Raw genomic sequence first — 19,685 nt, forward strand, 5'->3', positions numbered from 1 at the left:
CTCATACAAGGACCAGAATAAACAGATTCAAATCGTGAACGAAGGAAGCTAAGCCCCTTGAGTCTGGCGCCTTAGACCGCTCGGCCATCCTGACGTGCTTTTAAGTAATTTAGACGTTAAAATTACATCTCTTCGAGTTATTTTTATAAAACATATCGTGTCAGAAGTGGGATTCGAACCCACGCCCTCATACGAGGACCAGAATACACAGATTCATATCGTGAACGAAGGAAGCTAAGCCCCTTGAGTCTCGCGCCTTAGACCGCTCGGCCATACTGACGTGGTTTTGTGTAATTTGGACGTTTTAAAATTACATCTCATCCAGTTATTTTCATAAACAATATCGTGTCAGAAGTGGGATTCGAACCCACGCGCTCATACGAGGACCAGAATACACAGATTCACATCGTGAACCAAGGAAGCTAAGCCCCTTGAGTCTCGCGCCTTAGACCGCTCGGCCATCCTGACGTGGTTCTGTGTAATTTGGACGTTTTAAAATTACATCTCATCCAGTTATTTTCTTAAAACACATAGTGTCAAAATTGAATTCGAACCCTCGCCCTCATACAAGGACCAGAATACACAGATTCACATCGCGAACGAAGGAAGCTAAGCCCCTTGAGTCTGGCGCCTTAGACCGCTCGGCCATCCTGACGTGGTTCTGATTAATTTGGACGTTTTAAAATTACATCTCATCCAGTTATTTTCTTAAAACATATCGTGTCAAAATATGATTCGAACCCTCGCCCTCATACAAGGACCAGAATAAACAGATTCAAATCGTGAACGAAGGAAGCTAAGCCCCTTGAGTCTGGCGCCTTAGACCGCTCGGCCATCCTGACGTGGTTTTAAGTAATTTAGACGTTAAAATTACATCTCTTCGAGTTATTTTTATAAAACATATCGTGTCAGAAGTGGGATTCGAACCCACGCCCTCATACGAGGACCAGAATACACAGATTCAAATCGTGAACGAAGGAAGCTAAGCCCCTTGAGTCTCGCGCCTTAGACCGCTCGGCCATCCTGACGTGGTTTTGTGTAATTTGGACGTTTTAAATTACATCTCATCCAGTTATTTTCATAAACAATATCGTGTCAGAAGTGGGATTCGAACCCACGCCCTCATACGAGGACCAGAATACACAGATTCACATCGTGAACCAAGGAAGCTAAGCCCCTTGAGTCTAGTGCCTAAGACCGCTCGGCCATCCTGACGTGGTTTTAAGTAATTTAGACGTTTAAAATTACATCTCTTCGAGTTACTTTTATAAAACATATCGTGTCAGAAGTGGAATTCGAACCCACGCCCTCATACGAGGACCAGAATACACAGATTCATATCGTGAACGAAGGAAGCTAAGCCCCTTGAGTCTGGCGCCTTAGACCCCTTGGCCATCCTGACGTGGTTTTGTGTAATTTGGACGTTTTAAAATTACATCTCATCCAGTTATTTTCATAAACAAAATCGTGTCAGAAGTGGGATTCGAACCCACGCCCTCATACGAGGACCAGAATACACAGATTTACATCGTGAACGAAGGAAGCTAAGCCTCTTGAGTCTCGCGCCTTAGACCGCTCGGCCATCCTGACGTCGTTTTGTGTAATTTGGACGATTTAAAATTACATCTCATCCAGTTATTTTCATAAACAATATCGTGTCAGAAGTGGGATTCGAACCCACGCCCTCATACGAGGACCAGAATACACAGATTTACATCGTGAACGAAGGAAGCTAAGCCCCTTGAGTCTCGCGCCATAGACCGCTCGGCCATCCAGACGTGGTTTTGTGTAATTTGGACGTTTTAAAATTATATCTCACCCAGTTATTTTCTTAAAACATATCGTGTCAAAATTTGATTCGAACCCACGCCCTCATACAAGGACCAGAATACACAGATTCATATCGTGAACGAAGGAAGCTAAGCCCCTTGAGTCTGGCGCATTAGACCGCTCGGCCATCCAGACGTGGTTTTATGTAATTTGGACGTTTTAAAATTATATCTCATCCAGTTATTTTCTTAAAACAAATCGTGTCAGAAGTGGGATTCGAACCCACGCCCTCATACGAGGACCAGAATACACAGATTCACATCGTGAACAAAGGAAGCTAAGCCCCTTGAGTCTGGCACCTTAGACCGCTCGGCCATCCTGACGTGGTTTTGTGTATTTCGGACGTTTTAAAATTACATCTCATCCAGTTATTATCTTAAAACATATCGTGTCAAAATTTGATTCGAACCCTCGCCCTCATACAAGGACCAGAATACACAGATTCACATCGTGAACGAAGGAAACTAAGCCCATTGAGTCTAGCGCCTAAGACGGCTCGGCCATCCAGACGTGGTTTTAAGTAATTTAGACGTTTAAAATTACATCTCTTCGAGTTATTTTTATAAAACATTTCGTGTCAGAAGTGGGATTCGAACCCACGCCCTCATACGAGGACCAGAATGCACAGATTCACATCGTGAACGAAGGAAGCTAAGCCCCTTGAGTCTGGCGCCTTAGACCGCTCGGCCATCCTGACATGGTTTTGTGTAATTTGGACGTTTTAAAATTACATCTCATCCAGTTATTTTCTTAAAACATATCGTGTCAGAAGTGGAATTCGAACCCACGCCCTCATACGAGGACCAGAATACACAGATTCACATCGTGAACGAAGGAAGCTAAGCCCCTTGAGTCTGGCGCCTTAGACCGCTCGGCCATTCTGACGTGGTTCTGATTAATTTGGACGTTTTAAAATTACATCTCATCCAGTTATTTTCTTAAAACATATCGTGTCAAAATATGATTCGAACCCTCGCCCTCATACAAGGACCAGAATAAACAGATTCAAATCGTGAACGAAGGAAGCTAAGCCCCTTGAGTCTGGCGCCTTAGACCGCTCGGCCATCCTGACGTGGTTTTAAGTAATTTAGACGTTAAAGTTACATCTCTTCGAGTTATTTTTATAAAACATATCGTGTCAGAAGTGGGATTCGAACCCACGCCCTCATACGAGGACCAGAATACACAGATTCAAATCGTGAACGAAGGAAGCTAAGCCCCTTGAGTCTCGCGCCTTAGACCGCTCGGCCATCCTGACGTGGTTTTGTGTAATTTGGACGTTTTAAAATTACATCTCATCCAGTTATTTTCATAAACAATATCGTGTCAGAAGTGGGATTCGAACCCACGCCCTCACACGAGGACCAGAATACACAGATTCACATCGTGAACCAAGGAAGCTAAGCCCCTTGAGTCTAGTGCCTAAGACCGCTCGGCCATCCTGACGTGGTTCTGTGTAATTTAGACGTTTTAAAATTACATCTCATCCAGTTATTTTCTTAAAACATATCGTGTCAAAATTGAATTCGAACCCTCGCCCTCATACAAGGACCAGAATTAACAGATTCACATCGTGAACGAAGGAAGCTAATCCCCTTGAGTCTGGCGCCTTAGACCGCTCGGCCATCCTGACGTGGTTTTAAGTAATTTAGACGTTTAAAATTACATCTCTTCGAATTACTTTTATAAAACATATCGTGTCAGAAGTGGAATTCGAACCCACGCCCTCATACGAGGACCAGAATACACAGATTCACATCGTGAACGAAGGAAGCTAATCCCCTTTAGTCTCGCGCCTTAGACCGCTCGGCCATCCTGACGTGGTTCTGTGTAATTTGGACGTTTTAAAATTACATCTCATCCAGTTATTTTCTTAAAACATATCGTGTCAAAATTGAATTCGAACCCTCGCCCTCATACAAGGAAGAGAATAAACAGATTCACATCGTGAACGAAGGAAGCTAATCCCCTTGAGTCTGGCGCCTTAGACCGCTCGGCCATCCTGCCATGGTTTTGTGTAATTTGGACGTTTTAAAATTACATCTCATCCAGTTATTTTCTTAAAACATATCGTGTCAGAAGTGGAATTCGAACCCACGCCCTCATACGAGGACCAGAATACACAGATTCACATCGTGAACGAAGGAAGCTAAGCCCCTTGAGTCTGGCGCCTTAGACCGCTCGGCCATCCTGACGTGGTTCTGATTAATTTGGACGTTTTAAAATTACATCTCATCCAGTTATTTTCTTAAAACATATCGTGTCAAAATATGATTCGAACCCTCGCCCTCATACAAGGACCAGAATAAACAGACTCAAATCGTGAACGAAGGAAGCTAAGCCCCTTGAGTCTGGCGCCTTAGACCGCTCGGCCATCCTGACGTGGTTTTAAGTAATTTAGACGTTAAAATTACATCTCTTCGAGTTATTTTTATAAAACATATCGTGTCAGAAGTGGGATTCGAACCCACGCCCTCATACGAGGACCAGAATACACAGATTCAAATCGTGAACGAAGGAAACTAAGCCCCTTGAGTCTCGCGCCTTAGACCGCTCGGCCATCCTGACGTGCTTTTGTGTAATTTGGACGTTTTAAAATTACATCTCATCCAGTTATTTTCATAAACAATATCGTGTCAGAAGTGGGATTCGAACCCACGCCCTCATACGAGGACCAGAATACACAGATTCACATCGTGAACCAAGGAAGCTAAGCCCCTTGAGTCTAGTGCCTAAGACCGCTCGGCCATCCTGACGTGGTTTTAAGTAATTTAGACGTTTAAAATTACATCACTTCGAATTACTTTTATAAAACATATCGTGTCAGAAGTGGAATTCGAACCCACGCCCTCATACGAGGACCAGAATACACAGATTCACATCGTGAACGAAGGAAGCTAAGCCCCTTGAGTCTCGCGCCTTAGACCGCTTCGGCCATCCTGACGTGGTTCTGTGTAATTTCGACGTTTTAAAATTACATCTCATCCAGTTATTTTCTTAAAACATATAGTGTCAAAATTGAATTCGAACCCTCGCCCTCATACAAGGACCAGAATAAACAGATTCAAATCGTGAACGAAGGAAGCTAAGCCCCTTGAGTCTGGCGCCTTAGACCGCTCGGCCATCCTGACGTGGTTTTAAGTAATTTAGACGTTAAAATTACATCTCTTCGAGTTATTTTTATAAAACATATCGTGTCAGAAGTGGGATTCGAACCCACGCCCTCATACGAGGACCAGAATACACAGATTTACATCGTGAACGAAGGAAGCTAAGCCCCTTGAGTCTCGCGCTTTAGACCGCTCGGCCATCCTGACGTGGTTTTGTGTAATTTGGACGATTTAAAATTACATCTCATCCAGTTATTTTCATAAACAATATCGTGTCAGAAGTGGGATTCGAACCCACGCCCTCATACGAGGACCAGAATACACAGATTTACATCGTGAACGAAGGAAGCTAAGCCCCTTGAGTCTCGCGCCATAGACCGCTCGGCCATCCAGACGTGGTTTTGTGTAATTTGGACGTTTTAAAATTATATCTCACCCAGTTATTTTCTTAAAACATATCGTGTCAAAATTTGATTCGAACCCACGCCCTCATACAAGGACCAGAATACACAGATTCATATCGTGAACGAAGGAAGCTAAGCCCCTTGAGTCTGGCGCATTAGACCGCTCGGCCATCCAGACGTGGTTTTATGTAATTTGGACGTTTTAAAATTATATCTCATCCAGTTATTTTCTTAAAACAAATCGTGTCAGAAGTGCGATTCGAACCCACGCCCTCATACGAGGACCAGAATACACAGATTCACATCGTGAACAAAGGAAGCTAAGCCCCTTGAGTCTGGCACCTTAGACCGCTCGGCCATCCTGACGTGGTTTTGTGTATTTCGGACGTTTTAAAATTACATCTCATCCAGTTATTATCTTAAAACATATCGTGTCAAAATTTGATTTGAACCCTCGCCCTCATACAAGGACCAGAATACACAGATTCACATCGTGAACGAAGGAAACTAAGCCCATTGAGTCTAGCGCCTAATACGGCTCGGCCATCCAGACGTGGTTTTAAGTAATTTAGACGTTTAAAATTACATCTCTTCGAGTTATTTTTATAAAACATTTCGTGTCAGAAGTGGGATTCGAACCCACGCCCTCATACGAGGACCAGAATGCACAGATTCACATCGTGAACGAAGGAAGCTAAGCCCCTTGAGTCTGGCGCCTTAGACCGCTCGGCCATCCTGACGTGGTTCTGATTAATTTGGACGTTTTAAAATTACATCTCATCCAGTTATTTTCTTAAAACATATCGTGTCAAAATATGATTCGAACCCTCGCCCTCATAAAAGGACCAGAATAAACAGATTCAAATCGTGAACGAAGGAAGCTAAGCCCCTTGAGTCTGGCGCCTTAGACCGCTCGGCCATCCTGACGTGGTTTTAAGTAATTTAGACGTTAAAATTACATCTCTTTTAGTTATTTTTATAAAACATATCGTGTCAGAAGTGGGATTCGAACCCACGCCCTCATACGAGGACCAGAATACACAGATTCATATCGTGAACGAAGGAAGCTAAGCCCCTTGAGTCTCGCGCCTTAGACCGCTCGGCCATCCTGACGTGGTTTTGTGCAATTTGGACGTTTTAAAATTACATCTCATCCAGTTATTTTCATAAACAATATCGTGTCAGAAGTGGGATTCGAACCGACACCCTCATACGAGGACCAGAATACACAGATTCACATCGTGAACGAAGGAAGCTAAGCCCCTTGAGTCTAGTGCCTAAGACCGCTCAGCCATCCTGACGTGGTTTTAAGTCATTTAGACGTTTAAAATTACATCTCTTCGAGTTACTTTTTTAAAACATATCTTGTCGGAAGTGGGATTCGAACCCACGCCCTCATTCGAGGACCAGAATACACAGATTCACATCGTAAACGAAGGAAGCTAAGCCCCTTGAGTCTGGCGCATTAGATCGCTCGGCCATCCAGACGTGGTTTTATGTAATTTGGACGTTTTAAAATTATATCTCATCCAAATATTTTCTTAAAACAAATCGTGTCAGAAGTGGGATTTGAACCCACGCCCTCATACAAGGACCAGAATACACAGATTCATACCGTGAACGAAGGAAGCTAAGCCCCTTGAGTCTGGCGCATTAGACCGCTTGGCCATCCTGACGTGGTTTTATGTAATTTGGACGTTTTAAAATTATATCTCATCCAGTTATTTTCTTAAAACAAATCGTGTCTGAAGTGGGATTCGAACCCACGCCCTCATACAAGGACCAGAATACACAGATTCATACCGTGAACGAAGGAAGCTAAGCCCCTTGAGTCTGGCGCATTAGACCGCTCGGCCATCCAGACGTGGTTTTATGTAATTTGGACGTTTTAAAATTATATCTCATCCAGTTATTTTCTTAAAACAAATCGTGTCAGGGCCATCCTGACGTGGTTCTGTGTAATTTGGACGTTTTAAAATTACATCTCATCCAGTTATTATCTTAAAACATATCGTGTCAAAATTTGATTCGAACCCTCGCCCTCATACAATGACCAGAATACACAGATTCACATCGTGAACGAAGGAAGCTAAGCCCCTTGAGTCTCGCGCCTTAGACCGCTCGGCCATCCTGACGTGGTTCTGTGTAATTTGGACGTTTTAAAATTACATCTCATCCAGTTATTTTCTTAAAACATATCGTGTCAAAATTGATTTCGAACCCTCGCCCTCATACAAGGACCAGAATAAACAGATTCACATCGTGATCGAAGGAAGCTAATCCCCTTGAGTCTGGCGCCTTAGACCGCTCGGCCATCCTGACGTGGTTTTGTGTAATTTGGACGTTTTAAAATTACATCTCATCCAGTTATTTTCTTAAAACATATCGTGTCAGAAGTGGAATTCGAACCCACGCCCTCATACGAGGACCAGAATACACAGATTTACATCGTGAACGAAGGAATCTAAGCCCCTTGAGTCTCGCGCCTTAGACCGCTCGGCCATCCTGACGTGGTTCTGTGTAATTTGGACGTTTTAAAATTACATCTCATCCAGTTATTTTCTTAAAACATATCGTGTCAAAATATGATTCGAACCCTCGCCCTCATACAAGGACCAGAATAAACAGATTCAAATCGTGAACGAAGGAAGCTAAGCCCCTTGAGTCTGGCGCCTTAGACCGCTCGGCCATCCTGACGTGGTTTTAAGTAATTTAGACCTTAAAATTACATCTCTTTTAGTTATTTTTATAAAACACATCGTGTCAGAAGTGGGATTCGAACCCACGCCCTCATACGAGGACCAGAATACACAGATTCATATCGTGAACGAAGGAAGCTAAGCCCCTTGAGTCTCGCGCCTTAGACCGCTCGGCCATCCTGACGTGGTTTTGTGTAATTTGGACGTTTTAAAATTACATCTCATCCAGTTATTTTCATAAACAATATCGTGTCAGAAGTGGGATTTGAACCGACGCCCTCATACGAGGAACAGAATACACAGATTCACATCGTGAACGAAGGAAGCTAAGCCCCTTGAGTCTAGTGCCTAAGACCGCTCGGCCATCCTGACGTGGTTTTAAGTAATTTAGACGTTTAAAATTACATCTCTTCGAGTTACTTTTTTAAAACATATCTTGTCGGAAGTGGGATTCGAACCCACGCCCTCATTCGAGGACCAGAATACACAGATTCACATCGTGAACGAAGGAAGCTAAGCCCCTTGAGTCTGGCGCATTAGATCGCTCGGCCATCCTGACGTGGTTTTGTGTAATTTGGACGTTTTAAAATTACATCTCATCCAGTTATTTTCATAAACAATATAGTGTCAGAAGTGGGATTCGAACCCACGCGCTCATACGAGGACCAGAATACACAGATTTACATCGTGAACGAAGGAAGCTAAGCCCCTTGAGTCTCGCGCCTTAGACCGCTCGGCCATCCAGACGTGGTTTTATTTAATTTGGACGTTTTAAAATTATATCTCATCCAGTTATTTTCTTAAAACAAATCGTGTCAGAAGTGGGATTCGAACCCACGCCCTCATACAAGGACCAGAATACACACCCCAGTAGCACAAGCCTTCCGCATAACAGTCGGTTAAAGGTCGAATAGTCGGTTTACGGTCCAGTCGGCTGTACCGTGCTTATTCCGACACTTTTCCGACTCATGAAGCCGACTACTTCTTTTAGTTGGCAATGCCGACATCTATCTGACAGTTGGAACTGAGATGGTTTATAGTAGGCTTGCCTACCGTCTAGAAAATTCCAACTTATTTTTTTGCCAATTGATTACCGACTCTCTCGCGCTAGTCGGTATTGTGACGTTTAAGAAGATTAAAATTAAAAGCAAAGTTATGCTTCGGCGGTTTAGTAACCGACATTTATCCGACAGTTGGAACTGAGATGGTTTAAAGTAGGCTTGCCTACCGTCTAGAAAATTCCAACACATTTTTTGCCAATTGATTACCAACTCCCTCGCGCTAGTCGGTATTGTGACGTTTATGAAGAGTAAAATTAAAAGCAAAGTTATTCTTAGGCCATTTAGTAACCGACATTTATCCGGCAGTTGGAACTGTGGTGATATGAAGTAGGCTTGCCTACCGTCCTAAACATGTAACCCATTTTTTCCAATTGATTCGGTATCGTCACGTTTAAAAAGAGTAAAATGAAAAACGAAGTTGTTTGTAGGCCTTCTTTTTCCGTGGGACGGTTTTTTTGACTTTTACTATTCCGCATATGTCACCAAATTTTTTTTGTTATATATTTAACTTATACTATATTTCGACCCACAATAGACCATTCCTGTAAATACTTGTAGAGAAACAAACCTGCAGGGGCGGAGAGGTGTCTTTCGACTCGCTAAGAGGCAACGCCAGATTGAGCCACAGTTCACTAAACGCGGGAGGCTAGGCAACTCGCTCTGCCTCTAGCGGTGCTTCTCAAAACACCTCTAGCCCCTGTTAAGTTCTCTTCAGCCATGTCAATAATGGAATGGTCTATCAGAAGTTGATAATACTATATTTTTTGCAACACTAGAAACATAACGTTACACAAAACTTGAAAAAGCAAGAAAACACATCTGATTTTCTAGTTTGAACTTTCCCTCCTGTAATTTCTCGGGTCAGGTGACACGCCTCTGTTCTATTGGCGAAACCAAAGAGGGTAGAAAGAGGGGGAGTAGAAGGCTTGGCTGGAGTGTTCTCGCTTTGAAAGTTTACCTCTAAGCTTCCGGTGTGCGCGCGCATCTTGCTCAGCCCTCTTATTGGTTGAAATACCGTCAACCGGATATTAGGCGGAAAATATAACAAATAAATAAAAAATAAAAGCGAGAACACCCAAAATGCCTTGCCAAAGCCGCTAGCTTCTACTCCCCCTCTTTCTACCCTCTTTGGCGTAACTAAGGTAACGCCATTCACGTCATCATCGAAGAGGGCGCTGCTAGTGCGAAAGCAAGTCAGCCTTTCCAGTATCTCTGACGCGGCTGGGTCTTTAGAATGTTTAAACGAGATTTTTGTGGTGAAAATGATTAGTTCTAGGCTTGCTAACTTTTAATTTCATCGCTAAGGTTCATTGTCACACTACATAAACTATAAACGTCTTCGTTTGTCAAGTAAGGTTTGAATTTTGTTATTGAATTATCAATTTATCTACCTCTTAGAGCCAGTTTTATGCATAAGCCTTTGCTTTTTACCTAGCTTCTCATCTGCTAGGAACCATACCCCTATCAAGTGAAACCAAAACTTAAACGTTTATGTATACCTTCAGTTTCTTTGTTTGAATATAAAAGAAGCAAGTGCTTTGGGGCGCTTGGAGTTCAAAAACCTTATATATTAAAGATTTTTGGTTGTGAAAATAATACTGAATTCCAAAATAGATCTCAATTTGTTTTAGTTACAGAACGTTTTTGCGGTTTCAAACATTTTAAGAGAAAAAAGTGTGAAATAATACCCTTTAGAATTGTATGTTTTTCTTTTTCCTTAAAAAAATCTGTAAGTGTATATCAGGGTTGCCACAGTACCTGGAAATCCTGGAAAAGTCTGGGAATTTTAAAAATTTTAGCAAATTCTGGGAATTTGATTTTTGTGGGTAAAAGTACTTATTGAAAGAGTAATGAAAGTTTCTCCTTATCCTCTCTTAACACAGACAACTCCATGAGCAATCCTTAAAAATGTCTAGAATTGCTTTTATAAAGTAAATGCCTTTAAAAAAGCTCTTAAGACTGTTATTTATAGTTAAAATGATTCTTATTCATTTTGGTGCAACTAATACATTGGAAAACTTAACGTAGAGAGTATTTAATTATAAGCACTTAAAACGTGCTGTAAGCATTTACCCTACCGCTCTAAAAGGTCAGGGAAAATCTGAGAAAAGGGTCAGGGAAAATCTGAGAAAAAGGTCAGGGAAAACCTGGAAAAGTCAGGGAATTTGGTTCAGAAAATTTCGTGGCAACCCTGTATATTTTTCATTAAGATTTTTGTAATTTAAGATATTAACAATGAATATTAATAAATGCTTTAATTGATGTAAATATTATACTCGCCCTGAAAAATTTTACTTTTTGTTACAACCAATTAGCTAGGCAGCTAATATTTCCATTCGACTAGTCGTGTAATATCGAATACATTGTTTAATATTTGAAATTGTTATAATTGATGCTCAACCTGTATGTTATTTGAAATATTCAAAGTACAAAAAAAGTGATTTTCATTGAAAATTTATTAAAGAAATTTCAATACTAGGTATCAGTATCCTTTACTATAATCGAGTGAAGCCTTGAGTTAAGGCTTGATCGTCGCAAAACCGTCGGGCCTCGAGTTAAGGTTTGATCGTCGCAAAAGCGTCGGACCTCTTGCTGACAGGCGGTTAAGTCGACTCTCAAACGTGTTGGATGAGGGTCGAATTTCATTCGTATCGTAACAGTCGGTGAACCAGTGGGCCGTCGTCCCACCGGGCGGACATTTCGATTCTCAAACCCTTACTCTACCTGCCCTTTACCGACGATTTACCGTTCCTATACTAAAAAGCCGCGAAATCGTCGGATTGAGCGCGGCTTTAGGTAGGCATAATGACGCCGACATATAGTCGGCCAACAGTCCTTTTATAGTCGCCTCATAACAGTAGGAAAACCGGCGGGCCGTCGTCCCTCCAGGCGGACATTTCGACTTTCAAACCATTACTCTCCCAACTTATTAGTGACTTTTTACCAACTCGTCGGTGACACACAAAGCCGACCATGTAGGCCCTACGTCGGCAGTGCTACTAGGGCAGATTCATACCGTGAACGAAGGAAGCTAAGCCCCTTGAGTCTGGCGCATTAGACCGCTCGGCCATCCAGACGTGGTTTTATGTAATTTGGACGTTTTAAAATTATATCTCATCCAGTTATTTTCTTAAAACAAATCGTGTCAGCAGTGGGATTCGAACCCACGCCCTCATACGAGGACCAGAATACACAGATTCACATCGTGAACGAAGGAAGCTAAGCCCCTTGAGTCTCGCGCCTTACACCGCTCGGCCATCCTGACGTGGTTCTGTGTAATTTGGACGTTTTAAAATTACATCTCATCCAGTTATTTTCTTAAAACATATCGTGTCAAAATTGAATTCGAACCCTCGCCCTCATACAAGGACCAGAATAAACAGATTCACATCGTGATCGAAGGAAGCTAATCCCCTTGAGTCTGGCGCCTTAGACCGCTCGGCCATCCTGACGTGGTTTTGTGTAATTTGGACGTTTTAAAATTACATCTCATCCAGTTATTTACTTAAAACATATCGTGTTAGAAGTGCAATTCGAACCCACGCCCTCATACGAGGACCAGAATACACAGATTTACATCGTGAACGAAGGAATCTAAGCCCCTTGAGTCTCGCGCCTTAGACCGCTCGGCCATCCTGACGTGGTTCTGTGTAATTTGGACGTTTTAAAATTACATCTCATCCAGTTATTTTCTTAAAACATTTCGTGTCAAAATATGATTCGAACCCTCGCCCTCATACAAGGACCAGAATAAACAGATTCAAATCGTGAACGAAGGAAGCTAAGCCCCTTGAGTCTGGCGCCTTAGACCGCTCGGCCATCCTGACGTGGTTTTAAGTAATTTAGACGTTAAAATTACATCTCTTTTAGTTATTTTTATAAAACATATCGTGTCAGAAGTGGGATTCGAACCCACGCCCTCATACGAGGACCAGAATACACAGATTCATATCGTGAACGAAGGAAGCTAAGCCCCTTGAGTCTCGCGCCTTAGACCGCTCGGCCATCCTGACGTGGTTTTGTGTAATTTGGACGTTTTAAAATTACATCTCATCCAGTTATTTTCATAAACAATATCGTGTCAGAAGTGGGATTCGAACCGACGCCCTCATACGAGGACCAGAATACACAGATTCACATCGTGAACGAAGGAAGCTAAGCCCGTTGAGTCTAGTGCCTAAGACCGCTCGGCCATCCTGACGTGGTTTTAAGTAATTTAGACGTTTAAAATTACATCTCTTCGAGTTAATTTTTTAAAACATATCTTGTCGGAAGTGGGATTCGAACCCACGCCCTCATTCGAGGACCAGAATACACAGATTCACATCGTGAACGAAGGAAGCTAAGCCCCTTGAGTCTGGCGCATTAGATCGCTCGGCCATCCTGACGTGGTTTTGTGTAATTTGGACGTTTTAAAATTACATCTCATCCAGTTATTTTCATAAACAATATCGTGTCAGAAGTGGGATTCGAACCCACGCGCTCATACGAGGACCAGAATACACAGATTCATACCGTGAACGAAGGAAGCTAAGCCCCTTGAGTCTGGCGCATTAGACCGCTCGGCCATCCTGACGTGGTTTTATGTAATTTGGACGTTTTAAAATTATATCTCATCCAGTTATTTTCTTAAATCAAATCGTGTCAGAAGTGGGATTCGAACCCACGCCCTCATACAAGGACCAGAATACACAGATTCATATCGTGAACGAAGGAAGCTAAGCCCGTTGAGTCTAGTGCCTAAGACCGCTCGGCCATCCTGACGTGGTTTTAAGTAATTTAGACGTTTAAAATTACATCTCTTCGAGTTAATTTTTTAAAACATATCTTGTCGGAAGTGGGATTCGAACCCACGCCCTCATTCGAGGACCAGAATACACAGATTCACATCGTGAACGAAGGAAGCTAAGCCCCTTGAGTCTGGCGCATTAGATCGCTCGGCCATCCTGACGTGGTTTTGTGTAATTTGGACGTTTTAAAATTACATCTCATCCAGTTATTTTCATAAACAATATCGTGTCAGAAGTGGGATTCGAACCCACGCGCTCATACGAGGACCAGAATACACAGATTTACATCGTGAACGAAGGAAGCTAAGCCCCTTGAGTCTCGCGCCTTAGACCGCTCGGCCATCCAGACGTGGTTTTATGTAATTTGGACGTTTTAAAATTATATCTCATCCAGTTATTTTCTTAAATCAAATCGTGTCAGAAGTGGGATTCGAACCCACGCCCTCATACAAGGACCAGAATACACAGATTCATACCGTGAACGAAGGAAGCTAAGCCCCTTGAGTCTGGCGCATTAGACCGCTCGGCCATCCTGACGTGGTTTTATGTAATTTGGACGTTTTAAAATTATATCTCATCCAGTTATTTTCTTAAAACAAATCGTGTCAGAAGTGGGATTCGAACCCACGCCCTCATACAAGGACCAGAATACACAGATTCATACCGTGAACGAAAGAAGCTAAGCCCCTTGAGTCTGGCGCATTAGACCGCTCGGCCATCCAGACGTGGTTTTATGTAATTTGGACGTTTTAAAATTATATCTCATCCAGTTATTTTCTTAAAACAAATCGTGTCAGAAGTGGGATTCGAACCCACGCCCTCATACGAGGACCAGAATACACAGATTCACATCGTGAACTAAGGAAGCTAAGCCCCTTGAGTCTCGCGCCTTAGACCGCTCGGCCATCCAGACGTGGTTTTATGTAATTTGGACGTTTTAAAATTATATCTCATCCAGTTATTTTCTTAAAACAAATCGTGTCAGAAGTGGGATTCGAACCCACGCCCTCATACGAGGACCAGAATACACAGATTCACATCGTGAACTAAGGAAGCTAAGCCCCTTGAGTCTCGCGCCTTAGACCGCTCGGCCATCCTGACGTGGTTTTGTGTAATTTGGACGTTTTAAAATTACATCTCATCCAGTTATTTTCATAAACAATATCGTGTCAGAAGTGGGATTCGAACCGACGCCCTCATACGAGGACCAGAATACACAGATTCACATCGTGAACGAAGGAAGCTAAGCCCGTTGAGTCTAGTGCCTAAGACCGCTCGGCCATCCTGACGTGGTTTTAAGTAATTTAGACGTTTAAAATTACATCTCTTCGAGTTAATTTTTTAAAACATATCTTGTCGGAAGTGGGATTCGAACCCACGCCCTCATTCGAGGACCAGAATACACAGATTCACATCGTGAACGAAGGAAGCTAAGCCCCTTGAGTCTGGCGCATTAGATCGCTCGGCCATCCTGACGTGGTTTTGTGTAATTTGGACGTTTTAAAATTACATCTCATCCAGTTATTTTCATAAACAATATCGTGTCAGAAGTGGGATTCGAACCCACGCGCTCATACGAGGACCAGAATACACAGATTTACATCGTGAACGAAGGAAGCTAAGCCCCTTGAGTCTCGCGCCTTAGACCGCTCGGCCATCCAGACGTGGTTTTATGTAATTTGGACGTTTTAAAATTATATCTCATCCAGTTATTTTCTTAAATCAAATCGTGTCAGAAGTGGGATTCGAACCCACGCCCTCATACAAGGACCAGAATACACAGATTCATACCGTGAACGAAGGAAGCTAAGCCCCTTGAGTCTGGCGCATTAGACCGCTCGGCCATCCTGACGTGGTTTTATGTAATTTGGACGTTTTAAAATTATATCTCATCCAGTTATTTTCTTAAAACAAATCGTGTCAGAAGTGGGATTCGAACCCACGCCCTCATACAAGGACCAGAATACACAGATTCATACCGTGAACGAAAGAAGCTAAGCCCCTTGAGTCTGGCGCATTAGACCGCTCGGCCATCCAGACGTGGTTTTATGTAATTTGGACGTTTTAAAATTATATCTCATCCAGTTATTTTCTTAAAACAAATCGTGTCAGAAGTGGGATTCGAACCCACGCCCTCATACGAGGACCAGAATACACAGATTCACATCGTGAACTAAGGAAGCTAAGCCCCTTGAGTCTCGCGCCTTAGACCGCTCGGCCATCCAGACGTGGTTTTATGTAATTTGGACGTTTTAAAATTATATCTCATCCAGTTATTTTCTTAAAACAAATCGTGTCAGAAGTGGGATTCGAACCCACGCCCTCATACGAGGACCAGAATACACAGATTCACATCGTGAACTAAGGAAGCTAAGCCCCTTGAGTCTCGCGCCTTAGACCGCTCGGCCATCCTGACGTGGTTCTGTGTAATTTGGACGTTTTAAAATTACATCTCATCCAGTTATTATCTTAAAACATATCGTGTCAAAATTTGATTCGAACCCTCGCCCTCATACAAGGACCAGAATACACAGATTCACATCGTGAACGAAGGAAGCTAAGCCCCTTGAGTCTCGCGCCTTAGACCGCTCGGCCATCCTGATGTGGTTCTGTGTAATTTGGACGTTTTAAAATTACATCTCATCCAGTTATTTTCTTAAAACATATCGTGTCAAAATATGATTCGAACCCTCGCCCTCATACAAGGACCAGAATAAACAGATTCAAATCGTGAACGAAGGAAGCTAAGCCCCTTGAGTCTGGCGCCTTAGACCGCTCGGCCATCCTGACGTGGTTTTAAGTAATTTAGACGTTAAAATTACATCTCTTTTAGTTATTTTTATAAAACATATCGTGTCAGAAGTGGGATTCGAACCCACGCCCTCATACGAGGACCAGAATACACAGATTCATATCGTGAACGAAGGAAGCTAAGCCCCTTGAGTCTCGCGCCTTAGACCGCTCGGCCATCCTGACGTGGTTTTGTGTAATTTGGACGTTTTAAAATTACATCTCAACCAGTTATTTTCATAAACAATATCGTGTCAGAAGTGGGATTCGAACCGACGCCCTCATACGAGGACCAGAATACACAGATTCACATCGTGAACGAAGGAAGCTAAGCCCCTTGAGTCTAGTGCCTAAGACCGCTCGGCCATCCTGACGTGGTTTTAAGTAATTTAGACGTTTAAAATTACATCTCTTCGAGTTACTTTTTTAAAACATATCTTGTCGGAAGTGGGATTCGAACCCACGCCCTCATTCGAGGACCAGAATACACAGATTCACATCGTGAACGAAGGAAGCTAAGCCCCTTGAGTCTGGCGCATTAGATCGCTCGGCCATCCTGACGTGGTTTTGTGTAATTTGGACGTTTTAAAATTACATCTCATCCAGTTATTTTCATAAACAATATCGTGTCAGAAGTGGGATTCGAACCCACGCGCTCATACGAGGACCAGAATACACAGATTTACATTGTGAACGAAGGAAGCTAAGCCCCTTGAGCCTCGCGCCTTAGACCGCTCGGCCATCCAGACGTGGTTTTATGTAATTTGGACGTTTTAAAATTATATCTCATCCAGTTATTTTCTTAAAACAAATCGTGTCAGAAGTGGGATTCGAACCCACGCCCTCATACAAGGACCAGAATACACAGATTCATACCGTGAACGAAGGAAGCTAAGCCCCTTGAGTCTGGCGCATTAGACCGCTCGGCCATCCTGACGTGGTTTTATGTAATTTGGACGTTTTAAAATTATATCTCATCCAGTTATTTTCTTAAAACAAATCGTGTCAGAAGTGGGATTCGAACCCACGCCCTCATACAAGGACCAGAATACACAGATTCATACCGTGAACGAAGGAAGCTAAGCCCCTTGAGTCTGGCGCATTAGACCGCTCGGCCATCCAGACGTGGTTTTATGTAATTTGGACGTTTTAAAATTATATCTCATCCAGTTATTTTCTTAAAACAAATCGTGTCAGAAGTGGGATTCGAACCCACGCCCTCATACGAGGACCAGAATACACAGATTCACATCGTGAACTAAGGAAGCTAAGCCCCTTGAGTCTCGCGCCTTAGACCGCTCGGCCATCCTGACGTGGTTCTGTGTAATTTGGACGTTTTAAAATTACATCTCATCCAGTTATTATCTTAAAACATATCGTGTCAAAATTTGATTCGAACCCTCGCCCTCATACAAGGACCAGAATACACAGATTCACATCGTGAACGAAGGAAGCTAAGCCCCTTGAGTCTCGCGCCTTAGACCGCTCGGCCATCCTGACGTGGTTCTGTGTAATTTGGACGTTTTAAAATTACATCTCATCCAGTTATTTTCTTAAAACATATCGTGTCAAAATTGAATTCGAACCCTCGCCCTCATACAAGGACCAGAATAAACAGATTCACATCGTGAACGAAGGAAGCTAATCCCCTTGAGTCTGGCGCCTTAGACCGCTCGGCCATCCTGACGTGGTTTTGTGTGATTTGGACGTTTTAAAATTACATCTCATCCAGTTATTTTCTTAAAACATATCGTGTCAGAAGTGGAATTCGAACCCACGCCCTCATACGAGGACCAGAATACACAGATTTACATCGTGAACGAAGGAATCTAAGCCCCTTGAGTCTCGCGCCTTAGACCGCTCGGCCATCCTGACGTGGTTTTGTGTAATTTGGACGATTTAAAATTACATCTCATCCAGTTATTTTCATAAACAATATCGTGTCAGAAGTGGGATTCGAACCCACGCCCTCATACGAGGACCAGAATACACAGATTTACATCGTGAACGAAGGAAGCTAAGCCCCCTGAGTCTCGCGCCTTAGACCGCTCGGCCATCCTGACGTGGTTTTGTGTAATTTGGACGATTTAAAATTACATCTCATCCAGTTATTTTCATAAACAATATCGTGTCAGAAGTGGGATTCGAACCCACGCCCTCATACGAGGACCAGAATACACAGATTTACATCGTGAACAAAGGAAGCTAAGCCCCTTGAGTCTGGCACCTTAGACCGCTCGGCCATCCTGACGTGGTTTTGTGTATTTCGGACGTTTTAAAATTATATCTCACCCAGTTATTTTCTTAAAACATATCGTGTCAAAATTTGATTCGAACCCACGCCCTCATACAAGGACCAGAATACACAGATTCATATCGTGAACGAAGGAAGCTAAGCCCCTTGAGTCTGGCGCATTAAACCCTCGGCCATCCAGACGTGGTTTTATGTAATTTGGACGTTTTAAAATTATATCTCATCCAGTTATTTTCTTAAAACAAATCGTGTCAGAAGTGGGATTCGAACCCACGCCCTCATACGAGGACCAGAATACACAGATTCACATCGTGAACAAAGGAAGCTAAGCCCCTTGAGTCTGGCACCTTAGACCGCTCGGCCATCCTGACGTGGTTTTGTGTATTTCGGACGTTTTAAAATTACATCTCATCCAGTTATTATCTTAAAACATATCGTGTCAAAATTTGATTCGAACCCTCGCCCTCATACAAGGACCAGAATACACAGATTCACATCGTGAACGAAGGAAACTAAGCCCCTTGAGTCTAGCGCCTAAGACGGCTCGGCCATCCAGACGTGGTTTTAAGTAATTTAGACGTTTAAATTTACATCTCTTCGAGTTATTTTTATAAAACATTTCGTGTCAGAAGAGGGATTCGAACCCACGCCCTCATACGAGGACCAGAATGCACAGATTCACATCGTGAACGAAGGAAGCTAAGCCCCTTGAGTCTGGCGCCTTAGACCGCTCGGCCATCCTGACGT

General features: G+C 42.9%; 6 non-coding genes across 6 annotated transcripts; all 6 read right to left on the reverse strand.

Moving 5' to 3' along the window:
• Window positions 1-2,031: 2,031 nt before the first annotated feature.
• TRNAL-CAA (transfer RNA leucine (anticodon CAA)) lies at window positions 2,032-2,153 on the reverse strand. Its single transcript has 2 exons — window positions 2,116-2,153; window positions 2,032-2,077 (listed from the first exon to the last, which is right to left on the reverse strand). It is a non-coding gene; the product is annotated as a tRNA-Leu (tRNA).
• Window positions 2,154-2,405: 252 nt separating this feature from the next.
• TRNAL-CAA (transfer RNA leucine (anticodon CAA)) lies at window positions 2,406-2,527 on the reverse strand. The gene is made up of 2 exons: window positions 2,490-2,527; window positions 2,406-2,451 (listed from the first exon to the last, which is right to left on the reverse strand). It is a non-coding gene; the product is annotated as a tRNA-Leu (tRNA).
• A 3,435-nt stretch (window positions 2,528-5,962) lies between these two features.
• TRNAL-CAA (transfer RNA leucine (anticodon CAA)) lies at window positions 5,963-6,084 on the reverse strand. The gene is made up of 2 exons: window positions 6,047-6,084; window positions 5,963-6,008 (listed from the first exon to the last, which is right to left on the reverse strand). It is a non-coding gene; the product is annotated as a tRNA-Leu (tRNA).
• A 12,541-nt stretch (window positions 6,085-18,625) lies between these two features.
• On the reverse strand, window positions 18,626-18,747 carry TRNAL-CAG (transfer RNA leucine (anticodon CAG)). Its single transcript has 2 exons — window positions 18,710-18,747; window positions 18,626-18,671 (listed from the first exon to the last, which is right to left on the reverse strand). It is a non-coding gene; the product is annotated as a tRNA-Leu (tRNA).
• A 66-nt stretch (window positions 18,748-18,813) lies between these two features.
• Window positions 18,814-18,935, reverse strand: TRNAL-CAA (transfer RNA leucine (anticodon CAA)). The gene is made up of 2 exons: window positions 18,898-18,935; window positions 18,814-18,859 (listed from the first exon to the last, which is right to left on the reverse strand). It is a non-coding gene; the product is annotated as a tRNA-Leu (tRNA).
• Window positions 18,936-19,187: 252 nt separating this feature from the next.
• TRNAL-CAA (transfer RNA leucine (anticodon CAA)) lies at window positions 19,188-19,309 on the reverse strand. Its single transcript has 2 exons — window positions 19,272-19,309; window positions 19,188-19,233 (listed from the first exon to the last, which is right to left on the reverse strand). It is a non-coding gene; the product is annotated as a tRNA-Leu (tRNA).
• Window positions 19,310-19,685: the final 376 nt, after the last annotated feature.

This window comes from Phalangium opilio, unplaced genomic scaffold (assembly GCF_054372755.1).
Source record: "Phalangium opilio isolate 3A_F unplaced genomic scaffold, DU_Popi_V2 ptg001662l_1, whole genome shotgun sequence".
In the NCBI taxonomy this organism is placed as follows: domain Eukaryota; kingdom Metazoa; phylum Arthropoda; class Arachnida; order Opiliones; family Phalangiidae; genus Phalangium; species Phalangium opilio.